The sequence below is a fragment of the Callospermophilus lateralis genome, chromosome 4, assembly GCF_048772815.1.
Source record: "Callospermophilus lateralis isolate mCalLat2 chromosome 4, mCalLat2.hap1, whole genome shotgun sequence".
In the NCBI taxonomy this organism is placed as follows: domain Eukaryota; kingdom Metazoa; phylum Chordata; class Mammalia; order Rodentia; family Sciuridae; genus Callospermophilus; species Callospermophilus lateralis.
In genome coordinates, this window is record NC_135308.1 from 115,737,816 (window position 1) to 115,742,787 (window position 4,972).

The following is a 4,972-nucleotide window of genomic DNA, read 5'->3' on the forward strand; positions in this document are numbered from 1 at the left end:
CTCAGAAAAAGTGGTTGCTCTTACAGACAGTTTCTGATGTCAATGACTCCCTAATCACTCAGGAAGAATTTCCAGTGAATATTAACTAACAGTGCCGTGAACCCCCAAACTCACTGTGCCTGTCACTGAGGAACATGTCCTTGCTCAGCTGCTTTGTGGTTGACTTATTTCCTGGATAGGATTTATCTCTCACTAAGACTCTAATATCTTTACAGGGACGTCTTCTATTTTGTATTTCCCTAATATTAAACACAATGTCCCATAAAGAATGGCTTCCAAATAATTATTTGGTAATCTTCCAATGAAGACAGGTTGAACATCTCTTTAGTTGTCTGTGAACCCTCTGCCTTCTCTATTATTTATACTTGAGCATCTGAAAATACTTGGGAAAAATATATACCTAGATACACTGTTTTCACTTCACACTACTTATTTCAAATTTCATAAAGCCTGCCAAATTTATCCTACTTTATCTGTCATATAAGCTTTCTGACTTCTTTCTTCATACCACTTAATTATCCTCCCTTCTTCTGTTTTCCATCATCTGCTAATGGAAAAACAAAATGTGTTATATACATCCAATGAAATACTATTCATCCTGATTCCAGCTACATACAACACAGATAAGCCTGTAAAACATTCTGCTAAATCCTAAGCCCGTCAAAAAGGACTTTACTATATGATTCAGTTTATAAGAAGTTTCTATAACAGAGAAAGAATATTAGTGATTGCTTAGGGAAAAGGGAATTGCAGGTACAGGAGAAGTGATAACTAAAAGATGTGTGGTTTACTTTTTTAAATTTTTTTCTCAATTTTGATTTGTTATATATGACAGCAGAATGCATTACAATTCATATTGCACATATGGAGCCCAATTTTTCATATTTTTGATTGTACACAACGTAGAGTCACATCCTTCATGTCTTCTTACAGGTACTTAGGGTAATGATGACCATCGCATTCCACCATCTTTCCTACCCTTATGCCCCCTCCTCTCCCTCCCTTTTTCCCCTTTGCCCTATCTAGAGTTCATTTAATCCTCCCATCTTTCACACACACAGCATATTATGGATCAGCATCCTTAAATCAGAGAAATCATTTGGCATTTGGTTTTTTGAGATTGGGAAACTTCACTTATCATCATATTCTCCAGCTTCATCCATTTACCTGCAAATGCCGTAATTTTATTCTCTTTTATTGCTGAATAACATTCCATTGTGTATTTTCTTTATCCATTCCTCTCTTGAAGGACATATATGTTGATTCCACAGTTTAGCTATTGTGAATTGTGCTGCTATAAACATTGATGTGGCTGTGTCCCTGTAGTATGCTGTGTTTAAGTCCTTTGGGTATAAACCGAGGAATGGAATAGCTGGGTCAAATGGTGGTTTCATTTCCAGTTTTCCAATGAACCTCCATACTGCTTTCCAGATTAGCTGCACCAATTTGCAGTCCCACCAACAATGTATGAGTGCACCTTTTTCCCCACATCCTCGCCAACACTTATTGTTGTTTGTATTCTTAATAGCTGCCATTCTGACTGGAGTGAGATAAAATCTTAGAGTAGTTTTGATTTGCATTTCTCTAATTGCCAGAGATGTGAACATTTTTTCATATGTTTGTTTATTGATTGTACATCCTCTTCTGAGGAGTTTGTTCAGTTCTTTGGCCCATCTTTCTCCAGTGTACATTTTTGGCACCTTTGTCAAATATAAGATAACTGTAATTATGTGGATTAGTCTCTGTGTCCTCTATTCTGTACCATTGGTCTACCAGTCTGTTTGTGTGCCAATACCATGCTGTTTTTATTACTATTGCTCTGTAGTATAATTTAATTATTGATTGGGTTATTTGTGGGGTTTTTGGTGTTTAGCTTTTTGAGTTCTCTATATATCCTAGAAATTAGTGGTCTATCTGAAGTGTGTATAGTAAGAATTTGTTCAAAAATAGTAGTCTCTCTATTCACCTCACTGATTGTTTCTTTTGCTGAGAAGAAGCTTTTTAGGTTGAATCTATCCTATTTATTGATTCTTGACATGAATTCTTGCACTTTAGGAGTCTTATTGAGGAAGTTGGGGCCTAATGCCATATAATGGAGATTTGGGCCTACTTTTTCTACAAATAGACTCAGTGTCTCTGGTTTAATTCCTAGGTCATTGATCCATTGTAAGTTGAGTTTCATGCATGGTGAGAGATAAGAATTTAATTTCATTTTGTTGTATATGGGATTCCAGTTTTCCCAGCACCATTTGTTGAAGAGGCTATCTTTTCTCCAATGTACGTTTTTGGCACCTTTGTCAAATATAAGATAACTGTAATTACATGGGTTAGTCTCTGTTTCCTCTAATCTGTACCATTGGTCTACCAGTCTGTTGGGTGCCAATACCATGCTGTTTTTGTTACTATTGCTCTGTAGTATAATTTAAGGTCTGGCATAGTGATGCCACCTGCTTCACTCTTCTTGATAAGGATCGCTTCAGCTATTCTGGGTCTCTAACTTTTCCAGATGAATTTTATGACTGATTTTTCTATTTCTATAAGTATGTCATTGGGATTTTGATTGTAATTGCATTAAATTTGTATAGTGCTTTTGGTATTATGGTCATTTTAACAATATTAATTCTGCCTACCCAAGAACTAGGTAGATCTTTCCATCTTCTAAGGTCTTCTTTGATTTCTTTTTTAGCATTCTGTAGTTTTCATTGTAGAGGTCATTCACCTCTTGCATTAAGTTGATTCCCAAGGTTTTTTTATGCTATTGTGAACGGGATTTTCCTCATTTCCTTTTCAGAGGATTTGTCACTGATATACAGAAATGCCTTTGATTTATGGATGTTGATTTTGTATCCTGCCACATTGCTGAATTCATTTACTAGTTCTAGAAGTTTTCTGGTGGAACTTTTGGGGTCTTCTAGGTATAGAATCATATTGTCAGCAAATAGTGCTAATTTGAGTTCTTCTTTACCTATTTGTACCCATTTAATTTCTTTTGTCTAATTGCTCTGGCAAGTGTTTCAAGAACTATGTTAAATAGAAGTGGCGAGAGGCTGGGGTTGTGGTTTAACAGTAGAGCTCACCTAGCATGTATGCACCCTGGGTTTGATCCTCAGCACCACATAAAAATAAATAAAGGTATTGTGTCCAACTACAGCTAAAAAATAAATATTAAAAAAATAGAAGTGGTGAAAGAGGGCATCCCTGTCTTGTTCCAGTTTTTAGAGGGAATGCTCTCAATTTTTCCTCATTTAGAATGATGTTTGCCTGGGGTTTAGCATAGATAGCTTTTACGATGTTGAGATATGTTCCTGTTATCCCTAGTTTTTCTAGTGTTTTGAACATGAAGGGTTGTTATATTTTGTTGAATGCTTTTTCTGCATCTATTGAGATGATAATATGGTTCTTGTCTTTAAGCCTATTGATGTGATGAATAACATTGATTTCTGTATGGTGAACCAACGTCGCATCCCTGTATGAACCCCACTTAATTGTGGTGTACTGTCTTTTTATATGTTTTTTTATTCGATTTGTTAGAACTTTATTGAGAATTTTTGCATCTATGTTTTTTAGAGATATTGCTCTAAAGTTTTCTTTTTTTTAATGTTTTGATTTTGGAATCAGGATGATATTGACCTCACAGAATGAGTTTGGAAGTGCTCCCTCTTTTTTAATTTCCTGAAATAAATTGAAGAGTATTGGTATTAGTTCTTCTTTAAAGGTCTTGTAGAACTCATCTATGTATCCATCTGTTCATGGGTAAAGTTTTTTAACATATAGAAAGAGAAACATAGAAGGGATAATTTACAAGGCTTTCAGTTCTGCAATTATTTAATAGCTTAGATTATTCAAATTTAAATTCAGAATTAGATACAGTATAATTTCAGAAAATTGCTGAGAAATCCATCCTTTGAAAGAGCATTTACTGAACAGAGAATTGAAAAAGTATTATCTTTCAACTGGTTGTCCTTCCAAACTCCCACTGTATTCCTGACCCAACCTCACTCAACCCCCACCACAGGACACCTAAATTAAATCCCACTTTAAGGAGTGAGTGACCACCTGGACCCTCTTCTTCAGTATGTTTGTCTTTTTCAACCAGCTCCCAGGTTGTTTTCCATTTTTAAAATAGAAAACATTAAATTTTGTTTATTCCAAACTCATTATTCTGGCCCCATGACTTAATATTTCAAAAAGTACGATTCATATTAATGCTCATTTAATCTATAATTTGGCCAGTAGCATTTTGACATATGGGAAGTGCAGAATTTCATTAACAAGTAGAAAGGGATAAAGGTGAGCAGTGCAGGAGTCCAGTCAAGGATGGTATGCTCTGGGCCACCTCCTTCTTCTGCCGCTCCTGGAGCTGCTTGTGTGCTCCTTCAGTGAGGATCTGGTACCTCTTGTGAAGCGGCAGCTGAGGAAGCTCCCATGCTCTCCATGGCCGTGGAAAAGCCCAAGGCAGGAGTCAGGACAGAGAACAACGATCATATTAACTTGAAGGTTGCAGGGCAGGATGGTTCTGTGATGCAGTTTAAGATTACTAGGCATACACCACTTAGTAAACTAATGAAAGCATATTGTGAATGACAGGGTTTGTGGATGAGGCAGATAAGATTCCCATTTGATGGGCAGCCAATTAATGAAATAGACTCACCTGCACAGTTGGAAATGGAGGATGAAGAGACAATTGGTGTATTCCAGCAGCAGACAGGAGGTGTCTACTAAAAAGGGAACTTGCTACTTTACTCCAGAACTCTGTTCTTACAGACCAAGAATACATTCTCAATTAGAAAACTGCATTTTGGTTCCACCACATCCTGACTACTACAGGATAGTTTTCTCTCTTCTTTCATTTTCCCCTTCCCCATTCCTTTATTGTACATAAAGTAACTGGTGTATGTGCACAAGCATATTGCATTTTTTTAAACTAAATGGTCAATGGTATGTTTTGATTGACATCAAATGGAGATGGGAT

The 4,972-nt window shown here is 36.3% G+C and overlaps 1 pseudogene; it reads left to right on the top strand.

Moving 5' to 3' along the window:
- Positions 1-4,434: 4,434 nt before the first annotated feature.
- On the top strand, positions 4,435-4,722 carry LOC143397060 (small ubiquitin-related modifier 2-like; annotated as a pseudogene).
- The last annotated feature ends 250 nt before the right edge of the window (positions 4,723-4,972 follow it).